At 33.2% G+C, this 15848-nt stretch overlaps 1 protein-coding gene across 1 annotated transcript in view; it reads left to right on the forward strand.

Moving 5' to 3' along the window:
* The first annotated feature begins 7098 nt into the window (after nt 1-7098).
* The window catches only part of LOC119602150 (ecdysone 20-monooxygenase), a 49501-nt gene continuing 40751 nt past the window's right edge, over nt 7099-15848 (forward strand). The window contains exon 1 of the mRNA XM_037953505.1: nt 7099-8158. The gene's annotated coding sequence lies outside the window, so the exon portion shown is untranslated. The remainder of the gene's footprint in view (nt 8159-15848) is intronic.

Genomic DNA, 15848 nt, shown 5'->3' on the forward strand with positions numbered 1-15848 from the left:
ATGAAACTAAAAGGTGTTTTTGTTGGTAAAAATAAAAACGTTATATAGTATTCATTGAATGTTCAGAAACTCAGTTTCCTAGACCTAAGAATTTTCCCATCAGTGTTCATGACTGATTTTATATCCGAAATAATATGGCAATGGCTAAGAAGGCACAAGGTTTAACTGTCCTCTCTACATACTCTTTATTCGTCTGAATCCGTGCATCCAATTTTGTATAGTTGTGCCTGTAATATTATATGTCCACTCAGAATACCTACCGTCATGCTAACCTTAGACTTGCTCATTTTAAGGAGACTTCTCATCCTGCTCTCGTTAGTCACCCCAAAGAATCTTTATGGATCTACCCACCTATTCATTACTTCTAAAGACCTTATAGGATTCTCTCACCCTTTTTTAGTTCTGCCCTCGTTCTGTTAAATGATTTTGCGTTCCTCAGGTTAACTAACTTAAGCTCTCTTCCCTTTAAAGCTATTACACTCGCTCTTTCACCGCCGACTTCCCCCTAGTGGCCTGATACTCATTTGAGGTCATATAAATATAAGTAATATTGCCCGAATATTGTCTTCAAGGAGGTCATTGACCTCTGAATTTATTACTCATCGCAGTAATCTAGCGATATCCAGACACAGCTCTACTCTCGTCTGTACAAAAAATTCCCCGAATTCCTCTTCTTTGGATCCCTGTTGTTTACTAATTGAGTTTGTCAATTAAAAGATAAAAGTTGTCGCTAAAAGCAAAAGATGCTGGAATATCAGTATTGAATATTTCCGGATGTGATTGTAATACTCAATAAGCGAAAGTAGTCTAGGAGTAAACCCAAGCTTAGTGCATTTAATGTTCACAACAAATTCCTAGAGATTTAATCTCTTGCGGTTGCCAAATTACTAGGTATCATTTCAGATTTTAAGTTATCGTGTAAAATGAACAACCCAGCATGGTTGCAAGAAGGCAACGGCGGTATGCACACGCCTTATAAAGAAAAATATTGTAGAGCAACTTAATACAGTTTAGATATCAGACAATTGCAACTTGTTCCTATCTCTGCAGCGTAGCTTACCACGTCAGGATGATGGAGATCGAGACCATATATGCCCTTAGTTATGAACAGTACAAGAAGGCAACTACACCTGTAGCAAGAGTTCCAGTATAAAATGGGGACTTAGTCCTACATAGTGGAATGTATACACACGCCTTATATATGGATCTTTAATATGGTGGATTGCAACTAAAAAAATATTGTAGACCAAGTTTATAAAGATCAGAGATCAAATTTTTTGACTGTAAGATCTAGTTCATAAGAAGCTCTTATATTCTTCGTAATATCATTACCCGCAGTGCCTCAGGCTTATCACGTAAAGATGTTGGAGATCAAGAACAAGAAATCCGGTATAAAATGGAGACACACGCATAAAAAAATGACCAAGTTTATAAAATTTATAGATAAGCTTTCATTGACACAATGGATACACTAAGATCTTGTCTCTCAGAAGTCCAGAAAACTATATTGGAACTTGTTATCTCTGCTTTCGGTGTAGCGAGGCTTACCGCTTCTGGATGTTGAAGTTCAAGAAGATATCTGCCCTTAGTTCTGAACATTACTAAAATGAACAATCCAGCACAGGATCAAGAAGGTAACAATGATCTATTTCACTAGTAGCAAGAGTTTCGGTATTAAATGTACACTTGGTCCTACATAGTGGAATGTACACATACGCCTATGGATCACTATATTGCAACTTGTTCCTATCTCTGCCTGCAGTGCATCGAGGTTAACCGCATTATGATGTAGAAGATCAAGAACACATCCACCCTCAGTTCAAAACAGAACTTTGCTAGTATGTTCAGAATCAGAATTCCTTTCAGAAGCGAGTGGTGCAGGGATGACACCTGGAACTGAATATACAATTAGAATTTTGTCAATAGAAATGCGGCGCTTTTGAATTCCTTGAATTACTACACAACCACATCTCTATTGGACAGACAATGTAAGAATGATATGTTCAGATTCGGAATTACTTTCAGAAGCTAGTCGTCTATCTGACATCTCCATAGTGTAGGTCCCTGCGCAAAGTGATAACTATGACAATGAGTAGGCGAAGGAGTTAGCAAGAATGGATCTACTAAAAGTAGTATCTTCTAAATCTTCTTTTAAAGGCTGAAAATAGGTGGAATAACTTAGACACCTGTGGCCAGGAAAATGTGATCTGCTTTCAATAAAAACAGACGGTAGAAAGAGAGGTTGCTTGCAGTAATAACAGGAAATTGGTTTGCTAGACAAACGCGCAAGAGGATTTGAGCTTCCATTTCAATGAATACTGTCGCAGTTGCAACGACTGCGAAAAGCATAATTCGGTCTCCACATTGCTCTTCTCTCATTGCTTTCTAATGCACTTGTTTGATGTACGTTTCATTTAGCTTCAATAGACTTCTAGCTTTATCATCATCTGAGACTATCCAAAGAAACTTTCACTTAAAGTTACTTACGTGTTCTAGTTTGGAAAATTGATTCTTCTTTGTCCAATTATATCCCTTAGTTTAAGAAGGGTGTGTGAGTTAAATAATATATAAAGCAAATATCTTAGAAATTACCTCGTTTCATGCTTCTCCTTTGAAGCAAACCTTCAAACAATCCCTTGAATAGCACTTTGTTGATGGTTTTTGGTTGTATCTCACCAAGACTTGGGATAAAACATTGGCATTCAAAATCCCAAAGAGTCAAAAGGTCAAGATGACTGATTACCCAATTGCGAAACTTATTGAGCAAGTGATCGATTGTTATATGTAAAAATATCACTGTAACGATCGACCCTCTAATTACACTCAGTGTCATAGTTTTCATTTTAAGACATTACATCTTCTCCTCCCAACGGGCAACTCTGTTACACGATCATAATTATTGCCTAAAAAACTACAGCTGATCATGATGGCATACCAATGTTTCTTCTAGCATTAACCTGGCTACTGATATTGATAATGACGTCGCTGTTAATGATAATAATGACGATGATGATGGGAAAGAATTTTAAGATATTCTAGAACCTGTTATAAATACTTACTTTGAAAAATAAAAGACTCTCATACACAATCAATCGTAACCAACACAACACAACTTATAAATACTCTCGTACACACAAGTGTACACTTGTTGTCTCGTACACTTGTTGCAATTGTTGCTGGTGGTTGTTGTTGTTGTTCTTATTGTTGTTGTATTTGTACGTCAACAACGTAATACTCTACAACTTGATTTACAACAAAATCTTAAAAAAAAATAAAAATAAAATTGTACATACTTATGTAAGCAAGTGATCGTGAATTTTCATTTTCAATCAAATACAGAACGTTATTTGTTTCGGTTTGTTGTTGTTGTTGTTTTTTGTTTAGTTTTTGTTACTGTGTTGTTGGTTTTCGTCGTTTTCGTTCATATTCCAGATGGTTATACGAACCATATACACCCATCATGTTGTGATTGCTGTTGTTGTAGTAGTTGACGGTATTTTTTGTTTGTTTTTGTTTTTATTTTGCAAAAACCGCTATTCGAACGTTACTTAAAATTCTATACAGTATTTCTTATCACTCTTACTCTCTTTAGCGCACAACGACATTCAAACACAATTGTTTGCGCTGCTCTTTATTTAGAAAATGACAAACTCGTTCTCTCTCTTCCATGACTATCTCACTGTTTTGAATAGATAGAGAGCTAGTTTTAGCAAGTGCCAAGTATAAGCTGCCAGATGCTTCAGATGGTGATCAAAAGTGATGATTTCTATATAAATTGTTTGAGTCAATCATATAAGTTGAACACAAGACAAATTCGCTATTCCAACTGACTCCTTAGTTTAATTTTCCAGTTGAAAGTCGAGTTATGTTGAGAGAGAGCATCGCTTTAGCTTATAGTGCTCTTTGGGTGATCCAATTAGACGATTATAAATCATAATAAAGATTGGGCAAAAACTATTTTGGAAAGAAGTGATGCACCATTGTGCTTATGATCCATTTTACTAAGATCCATTTGTAGCAACATTAGCGCACAGCCAAAAATATTTGGAGATCTTGATTTTGACAATAAGGAACTCAATTCCAACACACAACAAATGTATTATTTGATCATTAAAAATAGCTATAGCGAAGACTATTTGCAAAACCGTTTAAATCACAAGTCAAAATCACAAAAGTGGCTGATTGAATGAAGAAGATCTATCTATTGGTCATATTTTCGAAAATGATATGCTGAAAAACATTTGAAGTCAAATTTTGAAATAAGATCCAGGCATCTGAATCTGGAGCAGGGACAAGGAGACATTAACAGAAACATATAAGGCAATTGGTAGTTCGTTGTCTCCTTAAGTACACAGTCCCCATAAGAATCCCTTTCCTCAGTGAAATGGCAAGTATAATAATGTGAAGCACATCAATTACAGGAGGGAACCAGAATTATGTCTGCGGTCTAGAGAATTCCAAAGCTTGATGAAAGATCCCTTCTTGATACAACCTGTCAAACTCTCGTTATTATATTTATGACAAATACATCGAAGTAGCCATCCCAACGATCCCACAAAAAAGACAGTGAATGATGTGAACGATAGCATAACTAAGCTATCGATAAGCAAGAAAATTACTATTTGGGAAACAGAGGAAGAATGTTTAAGAAGATGTTCCACAAAACCATTTTCAGTCTATCCCAGCAAATTCTTACTCAATATCTGAAGTGGACTCTTTCTTAATACATTAAGCAGTTAAGACTCTCTAGGAGATGAATACTTAAACCCTTAAGGGAAAAGGGTCACTTGGACTCCATTGCGAACAGTGCTCCAGGTTTGCCGAGGTTTGTAGTTGAAGGGAGCTCTAGGCTCTAGACATTTTTTGAAAACTTCTCCGTTTGAGGACCTAAGTGGCATTTTAAACTCATTTCTTGGTGCCTTTTATCCGTTTTCACTATCTAGCTCCTTCTTCTACGTTTTATGGTCCTTTATGAGAAACCCAACCTTACGTTTGCGGTTGATTTGGCTGATGATTCGTTGCTCGGCTTTGTCTCACTTACCCGCAGGATTCTGACTCCTTTTGCTGTATATTAGGGAGACTCTTTTACTTCTTGATTTGTTCTCACTTCAGATATTGCGCAAGTGTTCGTCATATCCTTCCTGGGATAGAATGAATATGATTTTCTGAAACAACTTATTCCAGTTTCCTCCTTTGTTTCCAGGACAGCTATATTCCTAGTTATCGATAGCTTAGCTATGCAATCATTCACATCCTTCACTACTTTATTTGGTATGATGATACTGTTATCATCTGAAGATTAACAGTTGAAACCCTCACCTGTTTAAAGGCTGAGATTCCCTTACATCCTTCACTTTCACCTCTACAAACCTGGAGCACTGACCTTTTTTCTTTAAGGGTTTGTTTTAAGTATTCATCTCCTAGAGAGTCTTAACCGCTTAATGTATTGAGAAAGAGTCCACTTCAGATATTGAGTAAGAATTTGCTGAGATAGACTGAAAATGGTTTTGTGGAACATCTTCTCCAACATTCTTCCTCTGTTTCCCAAATAATAGTTTTCTTGCTTATCGATAGCTTAGTTATGCTATCATTCACATCCTTCACTTCATCATTTTAAGGAATTGGTATGATGGTCCTGTTATTGCCATCTGAAGATTCACAGTTGAAACTCTCACCTGAATTTAAAAGTTGAGATTGCCTATAACTCCTATCAATTACATTCTTCTCTTTCATCTCTACATTTTTCTCAATGCATGTTGTACCCTTGGAGCATTGTCCGCAACCAAGTCCAAGTGATCGTTTTTCTTCTTCAGTTTGTTCTAAGTATCCATCTCCTAGAAAGATCTGATATTATTCACTTCAGATAATGAGAAATAGTCCGTCATATTTTTTGGAGTTTCCTGGGATATAATGTTCGGTACATTTTCTTTCCTCCTCTGTTTCCCAGATAGCTGTTGGTTATCGATAGTTAAGCAATGCTTTCATTCACATCCTTCACTTTATCGTTTTAAGGATTTGGTGTGATTGTTCTGTTGTTTCTTCTGAAGATTCACAGTCGTAACTTTCACTTGAATCTAAAAACTGAGATTGCCTAGAACTCCCTCCAATTCTTCTCTTTCCTTGCATATTTTTCCCAATGCATGTCGCATTGTGCGCAACGGAGTCCAATATGATTTTGAGCATCTTCTTTCCTACTCTGTTTCATATCCTTCACTCCATCATTTTAAGAATTTAGAATGATGGTGCTGTTATTATCATCGGAAACTATCACCTGAATTTAAAAGCTGATATTGCCTAGAACTCCCTCCGATTACATTCTTCTCTTTCACCTCTACATTTTTGGCAATGGAATACTGTACACTTGTAACATTATCTGCAACGGAGGACAAGTAGTCTTTTTTCTCATGATCTTAGGATGACGACGACTTTTCCACGATTTGTTTTTGGGAAACACTTCCATATTTATTCAGATTCGCGGATATTTTTTATTCCCCAACTGGTCATAAACATTCGTAATTCTCTGGCAACATGGCTACAACTGGAAAAAAATACAGCTGCTTAGAAAACAACAACAACATTTTATTTTTTATAAATTTTTTTATATTCTTCCATTAACAACAAACACTAAATTTATATGTTTAATAAAACAGCTGTTTAACAACAGAGTTTTTTCAAACGTTTTGTGAACACCGCAGAATGACAACAATTTCATTCAGTCTCAATGACTAACTGCTGCATGCTGACGAAGTTGATGACGAAGGTAATGCATATGACCAATCGATTAAAGTTTATCGATCAATGGGATGAGAGTAGAGATAATCAAAACAATAACGAAAAAACATACCAAGTGACCGATCAACAAACACTAAAGAGTTAAACAGCAAAACAACAACCAGTCAGTCATGCGATCGATCGACCGACCGACCGATCGACAACACTTTTCAATAAGATTGTAGAAGTTGTTTTTGTTGTTTTGCTGCTGCTTGTTGTAGTTTTAATTTTCAGTATTAAACGGCGCCAAACCTACAATCGCCAAACACAACATATTTTTTTTAGTCTTCTTCTCGTGGCCTCTGTTGAACGAACGTTCATACTTGCAGATCGGTTGTTAGGTTAGTTGGTTTGTTGGGTGTGTTTGTTTGTTGGTTTGTTTATTTCACTGGTTCGTTGTTGTTTGGTTGGTTGGGTAGGTTGATGGGTAGGTCGGTCGGTCGGTTGGTCGTTTGATCATTAGGTATCTCTACTGCTACTACAAGTATTACTACGATTTCGTGATTACGATTCATACATACAGTGGAGTAAGTGAGTGTTGTTGCTGGTGTTTCGTTTGTTATTGTATTTTTTTTTTGTACAATTTTTTGTTATTAAGTATATTATTTGTTGTTGATTTTTATTTTCAATCGTACAAACTCATAGATACTTACACATACGCACACCTCAACATGAATATATTTTGTTTAGTATTTGTCTTACATCCACGACAAACTGTTGTTGATTGACGGACAAACGAATGGGCAAGCTCGTTCGCTCGCTTGCTCACTTTTACGATCACTCTCATTTAATTCGTTTTATTGACTTGACTCAAATCGCGTAGTATGTGTTAAATCGTCGCTCATTTAGCTCGTTTCGTTCAAATGTTCGCATTGTGGCATTAGTCTTTGACGAAAGCGGATACGGATACGTTCATACGCGGTTTCCAAAACGGTTAAAATAAAGCGTTTTTTTTCAAAAAAAATTCCTTTTTTTTTACAACATTTCTCAAGCTCACACACATAAAAACGCTTGTAAAGTTTTCATTCATTGTTGTTTTACTCCTTTAAATTGTGTTGCGTAGTGTAAACGTTTGCACCAAACTATTTGCGGCTTAATTGTGATTAATTGAAAGAAATTCTTTAAGAATTTAAAAAAAATCTTGTTTAATAAAAAATATATTATTTAATACAATTGTGTTGTTTATTTGTTAAAAACAAATAATTTTTTTATTGGAAAAAAAGAACAGTGCCATATTTTATATGTGATTTATTAACAATTCCTTAAAGGAATTTAAAAATTATTAAAAATAATATTACAATTTTTTATCAAGAGTTTAATAGCACTAACCAATGCTATTTTGTGGATTAAATATTAATATTTTTCCTGTGGAGTTATAAAGAAAAAGGTAGGTTTAGATTTTTTATAAAAATATAAAATTTTTCAAAAATTAAAAATAAATTATTTAAATTTGTTAACGTTTTTTTTGCAAATTTTTTTTTATAAAATTGTAATCAAATATTTTCGGCAAAGTTTATAAACTATACAAATAAATATTTAAACAAAACTTTTTATTGTAAACTTTAATAGAATGATGAAATCGTTTTATTAATTTCGTAAATTCTATTAAGAAGTTTTTACAATAAAAATAATTCAATGTTTAGTTTGCTAATAACTTCAGCACAGCTTGAAAAATTTTCCAAAATTTGAATTCAATATTTTTATGTAAAATAAATAAATCTTATCTAAAGGAAATATTAAATTTTTTATTAAATTTTTACACCTTTCAACAGACAGACGGACGGACATGGCTAGATCGTAATAAGGATCTAGAATATACTTTTGTGGTTCTATGATCAATATTTAGGTTTAATTTTTTTTTTAATTTATTACGATCTCTAGATGTAGCTTTAATCTATGACCAGATAAGATCTGCGTTAACAAACTTTATTTCACTCGTCGCCAAACTTCTACGACAGGATCCTCTGGGTATAACTCGACACAGAGCTCCCTGAGGGTTTCAGTATAGAGTTTGGCTGGCCATATTATTTGTGGGTTTCCATTTCCTGCTGGTAATATTCTTTACAATTGCTATTTCTTTGCACCTTCTATGTAGTAAGGAGTTAATGTTCCTGTTGTGGGGCCACCATATATCCATAATATTCCTTAAACAGCGGATCTTAAAGCAATTATTATATTTAAACTATTTATTGAAAGATTAAATTTTGAATCTATCCTCATAAAATTTGATAGAGCGATTTAGGTTTATTTTAAACTAGTCCGATGTCATCGCAATATTTATAGTTTCTTAAGCGTATATTACTTGGGGGAGAGGACTAACTTTAGCACAATTTCTGATTGATTAAGAGGGGCACAAAGTACTGCGACTTGAGTTAAGATCTTTTGTGCAGCCTTGATCGAAGGTTTCATCCTGCAGGTTACCGAATCTATATAACCTCATCACATTGTTGTCAAGAATGTTCTGGTGATATCTAAGTCCACAGTGTCCGGTATAAAGCTCCGTTAGTAATCTTAGGTACCCAGCATAGTGTCAGTTTAGTATGTCTACCCAGTTCATTAAAATATGTCAAGTAGTCAAGTATAACAAAAAAACTGATTTAATATTATAGTGGAACCTTAAGAGACGCCCACAAAATTCTTTAATCCCCTCTTAATACTCAACGATAGTTTCCTTTACAAATTTTCTTACAAATTCAAATCAATGTTCGTTCCTAAGAGATCAAATATATGGAATTACATAGCTCCCTAGATATTTGGATCTAATTTCGACGAAAGCCCGGCAAATATAGAGAAAGTGTTTCAGCCTTTAACTGCTCTCTCCGCATGCTCTACATTCGTTTCATTCCGTTTGTCCAAAACAGTATAAAGCACCAAAAGATACGGGTTGCTGTGCTCTTCTTTTCACGGAAAATTTTGTTAAAAAAAGCTTATAGGCAGTGTTCAAGAGAGGCGGAATATCTGGAATTACATAGCTCCCAATATATTTGGATCTAATTTCGAGGAAAGCCTTGTAATTACAAGGAAAGTGTTCCAGTATTGCCCTCTCCGCATGCTCTATATTTAACTGAATCCGTTCTTCTAATTTTATCCATAAACCAGTTTATCCACCATCATACCAACCACTGACTTGTTCATTATTTTCACCCATCTTTTAATCCTTATTACGTCCAACGGTTTTGTATTCCTCGGGTTAACTTCATAAAGCTCCCTTAGCATTATAGGAAGTACTTCCTCATTGCCATATAGTCAAGAGGCCTGATATTCATATGGTGCATAGCTTACCACTGGAAGAGTATTCGGTTATGGCTCTCTTACAGTCCAAACGGTAGCAGTTTTATCGGCTTATATCGCCCTAATTTCCATCGCGTTGTTGAAAAATATGTTGACCTCTTTTGGCATTACATGTAATATAATCTATTTTACTTTCTCGTAAAAGTTAGATTACGGATTAGAAAGACACGTTTTTATGTTATCAATGTTGAACCCCAGAGCCGGCAGATCTCCCTATTTAAAGTCATCCGTGTAACAACATATTCCCTTAAGAGTTTACTCAGATGATAGCCTTAGCCACAATATATAATCTGATAACAATATCTCACAGTTCCCGCCAATTGCTTTTTCGATTTGCGATCCGGAACGTCTGGTGTTTGTGTATAAACGTCCAATATTTAATTCTTATTACGTCTAAGATCCATAAGGTCCCTTTCCTTTATAACAAGTACTTCTTCATTGTCGATTTATAGCCAAGTGACCTGGTATTCATAGAGCTTTATACTAGAGCTTTATACTAGAAGAGTATTCGGTTATGACTCCCTTACAGTCCAAAGAGGTAGTAGTTTTCTCAGCTAATATCTAATTGTCATCGGGTTGTCAAAAAATATGTTAACTTCCATTGGCGTTACAGGCAATCTAAACTTTTTTACTTTCCCTGGAAGCTAGTGTTGTTATTATTAAGACGGATTTCTAGGTTATCAATGTAGATCCTTAGTACCGCGCGATCTCCCCTGTTTAGAGCCATTCGTGCAGATTCAATCAGGGATTTATTCACTCAGATGATCTGATATCTGGTAAAAATATATCACAGTTCCCGCCAATAACTTTTTCGATATACTATCGGGAACGAACCGTGTTTCTTTTTTGATCTGTCTAGTAATCGGCGTAAACACGAAAAATTATATCTCCATATATTTCTGATACTAGTCGATATTACCGTCTGTGATCAAAGAATAATAGAATCTAGAGTGGAGAAGCTAGGTATAAAAGCGTATATACAGAATTGTTTCCAAAATGGACCTCCTTCGTTCTATAGTCCATCATATACAATGCATTAGGACTTAAATCTTTCTCTTTGATGATAACGTATCAATCATAGACCTAGCAGTGGAAAAAGGCTTTGGGAGTTTGAATACATGGGATCTTTTCGTGGAGGGAATTTCTAAAACTGCACTACCACTAAAATTGCAATTCTAATAATATTTTTAATTTTAATTAAACGTAATTAAGAATTTGTATAAATTTTTTATATGATCACATGGTATGCATGCTCTATTTGTATTTTTCAGGCGAAATTTTAAACAAATATTATACAAGTATTTTGTTTTTAAAACACTTATCGATGAAATTTCTACGAAAATTAAAAAAAAGAACATCTTTTAAAAATAGCACGTTATTTTATTTTTAAATTGTTTATTTTGTAGATTAGGTTCAATGACCGTTTAATAAATTTAACAAAAAAAAAATATTGTTTACATTTTAATAAAAAATAAACATGATCGCATATTTGAGCAAAATTTTTAAAAAGGGATTTCCCTAATAAGCGGTTTCGGGGAGAGATTTAAAGGCCATATTTGGAGTGTAATATGTGAAAGAAAGATTTTTTTCGTTTTCCCTTTCGATTAGAAAGAAAACATAAAAAAATTTCTATTAATAGTTTGAGAACAGATTACGTCAACTCCACAAATAGCTAAACAGTTTTAAACCACTATCGATTTTTTTCTGCTTAAATTAAAATATTATAACTTTTATAGAGAGTATTGAAAAGAGGTCAACCAACGCTATTAGATTCTTCTCTATTGTTTTATTAAGAAGCTGAAACTTCTAGTCAGAAATTTTGCAAACTATATTTTAGATTAGCAAACACGTGCCATTATAATTTAAATAATCATTTAAACCATAATAAAAATAAATTAAGTTTCTCTATTGTAGTTTTAAATGTAGCATTTAGTATTATGATAAGAAGATCATTAACTATATAACGATCGTAAAGTTTGTAATATTTATAAATGTTAAAGAATAGTTTTAAAGTAAAGCCATCCCTCCCTTATCAGTGTGAGATTTCCAAAATTTCAACATTTAATCTCTGGCGATCTATATGTAGATCTATTGTTCATCCGATCTAGATGTCGATCGTTAAGTTTGTTACATTAATATAATCTAATTAGAATACATTTGCTATAAACTCCGAAACCCAATCAATGCCAAACCGATCATTATAAATTCTTATAATTTTGCATAAAAACAGATCAAGATATGTAGATCAGATAGTTTTCTATTAATAATGCGGTAATTTGAAAATGTATTAATTTAGAAAAGTGATCATTATTAAAATTTTTTATTATCGTAAAGTTTTCTATATAGAAAACTGAAAAATCAAACGAACTCAAAGAACATAAAAGTCGTACGATCGTTATATTTGACTTATGTTTCTTAATTTGAAGTAATTTTGAAATTTAGATGAATCTAGCGGGATCATTCTTATAATTTTCTATAGAAACAGATCAATTTTATAAATTTCTATAGGAAATTGATCATATTGAAATCTTTTTATAGAAAATTGATGGATTGTTTTTAAGAAACTGTTATTATACTGAAAACCGCTAAATTTTTACAAAATATCAGTACACACATTTATTTTCAATTAATAGGATCGTACGACCTCGTACGATAGTGATCTTTGAGTAAGATTTGGCTTTTTTGTTAATTTGAAAGAAGATCTAACTGTTTTTTGAAGAGAACTGATCAATTTTTAAAAATATTATAGAAAACTGCACGATCTTACATGTTTAATAAGAAACTAAGCGATCGTAAGTTTTTCTACAGAAAACTGAACAATTATTATTAACCGATTAAACGATCATACAAACTTGATTAGCAATTTGGTCATGAGATCTTAAAATCTGACCGCGATTATTGTATCGATCAAGTTCAATGTTTTCTATAAAAACAATTTACAAATTTCTCTAAGAAACTGATCATGTTTTAATAGAAAATTTATTGATTATTTATAGAAAACTCGTACTCTATTTATTTTTCGCCTAAAGGACAGTACGATCTCGTACGATCGTGAACTTTGAGCAAAATTAGGCTTCTTCCTTACTTTGAAGGATCTAGATCTATCTGTTATGTTGATCTGTTGTACCAACCAATCGCCCATTTTAAAGGAAACTGATCAATTTAAAAAAAGATCATAGAAAACTGATCGATCGTAAATGTTTCTATAGAAAACTGTACAATTTTTAGAATCATCAATTTATCACCCGATTAAACGATCATATGAACGTGGCTATGATCGTTTCGTATGATCGTTTAATCAGATAATAAATAGATATCTTCTGATATTTTCTAAAAATTTAACATTTTCGATCGATCAGTTTTCTATGATCTTTTTTTAAATTGATCAGTTTCCTTTAAAATTTGCGATTGGTTGCTACGATCTTAAAATCTGACAAGATTTCTTAATTTCAAAGGAAGTTTGAAAGATAGATCTACGTTTTATCTTAATAGATGTATCGATCGTAAAAGTTGCTTTAAACGATCATAACATTTAAGCAGATATTTTGTGGTTCGAAAACGCGAATATTGTTGAATGATCATTTGAAACATATATTCTCTTTCAAGTTCAATGTCACTGCCAAAATCAAAGCCAAAAGGGTATGTCAAATTCGACTCTGATCATTTATATTTATAATTCACTCAATTTGCTGCTGCTGCGGGTCAATGTATTCTAAATGATTGTTTATTTAGTTTTTTTTTTTGTTGTCTTTTTGTTATCACTATCCAAAAAAATTTACATTCGCAAAAAAATGCGCAAAAAAAAACTTAAATTATGTTTGCAAAAATAAATCACATTTAAATTTTGTCATAAGCTAGTGGTGTTGGTGGTGCGAAAGTAAATAAAAATATTTTTTTTTTATTATTTTTTTTTTTTTTTTTTTTGCAAATAAAAACAAAACAAATTTAACGAAAATAAAATACAAGACTTAAAACAACACCCAGTACTCGTGTAACGCGATAATAAAGTTCAATGCACTACTGCTAACAAACTACCGAAGCGTTGCATTACAAAAGGCAAAAAAAAAGTAAAGTTGATGTAATTTTAGTTGGTTAAATGATTATTTTAATAAATTTGAGATATTTAAGCTGCAATAAGTAAACTGAATTAATGTTTAAAATAAGAAAATACAACAAAAAAAGCTACAAATATGAGTCAATAACACTAGTATTTTTTTGGAATGTTTATACTTCTTTTAAATCTAAAGTTTCAATGTAGTTGTTTAAATAATAAATTACACAACTGAATATTTCCTAGAGAAAAACATATTCAAAATAACCGGAAAAATTGGGGGGAATAACAAGACAACCTGGACTATAGTCTAGTCTATAGTCTGGACTATAGTCTAGTCTATAGTCTGGACTATAGTCTAGTCTATAGTCTGGACTATAGTCTAGTCTATAGTCTGGACTATAGGCTAGTCTATAGTCTGGACTATAGGCTAGTCTATAGTCTGGACTATAGGCTAGTCTATAGTCTGGACTATAGTCTAGTCTATAGTCTGGACTATAGTCTAGTCTATAGTCTGGACTATAGTCTAGTCTATAGTCTAGTCTATAGTCTAGTCTATAGTCTAGTCTATAGTCTGGTCTATAGTCTAGTCTATAGTCTATTCTATAGTCTAGTCTATAGTCTAGTCTATAGTCTAATCTATAATTCCGCCATTTCCTGAAATTGTAATTTAGTAATTTAGACTCTGGACTATAGTCTACAGTCTAAATTATAGTCTAGTCTAAAGTCTGGGCTATAGTCTACACTATATAGTCTGGACTATAGTCTACACTATATAGTCTGGACTATAGTCTACACTATATAGTCTGGACTTTAGTATAGTCTATAGTCTGCACTATAATCAATAGCCTAATCTATAATTCTATAGTCTAGTCTATAGTCTAGTCTATAGTCTAGTCTATAGTCTAGTCTATAGTCTAGTCTATAGTCTAGTCTATAGTCTAGTCTATAGTCTAGTCTATAGTCTAGTCTATAGTCTAGTCTATAGTCTAGTCTATAGTCTAGTCTATAGTCTAGTCTATAGTCTAGTCTATAGTCTAGTCTATAGTCTAGTCTATAGTCTAGTCTATAGTCTAGTCTATAGTCTAGTCTATAGTCTAGTCTATAGTCTAGTCTATAGTCTAGTCTATAGTCTAGTCTATAGTCTAGTCTATAGTCTAGTCTATAGTCTAGTCTATAGTCTAGTCTATAGTCTAGTCTATAGTCTAGTCTATAGTCTAGTATATAGTTTAGTCTATAGTCTAGTCTATAGTCTAGTCTATAGTCTAGACTATAGTCTAGTCTGTAGTCTAATCTATAGCCTAATGTATAGTTCCGCCATTTCCTGAAATAGTAATTTAGTAATTTAGACTCTGCACTATAGTCTACAGTCTAGATTATAGTCCAGTCTAAAGTCTGGACTGTAGTCTACACTATATAGTCTGAACTATAGTCTACACTATATAGTCTGGACTATAGTATAGTCTATAGTCTGCATTATAATCAATAGCCTAATCTATAATTCCGCCATTCCCTGAACTATTGCCTAGTCTGGACTTTAGTCTAAGTTATTGTCTAGTCTAAAGTCTGGACGATAGTCTAATCTATCGACTAAACTAAAGTCTGCTCTGCAGTCCATAGACTAGACTGTAAGACCAGACTACAAGCCCGACTATAGACTAGACTACAAGCCAGAGTACAGACAAGACTATAGTTCAGACTTTAGACTAGACTATAATTTAGACTATAGTCCAGA

Source organism: Lucilia sericata, unplaced genomic scaffold (assembly GCF_015586225.1).
Source record: "Lucilia sericata isolate MDLA Ls3-8-SP2 unplaced genomic scaffold, ASM1558622v1 Contig000210F_arrow, whole genome shotgun sequence".
Taxonomy (NCBI): Eukaryota; Metazoa; Arthropoda; class Insecta; order Diptera; family Calliphoridae; genus Lucilia; species Lucilia sericata.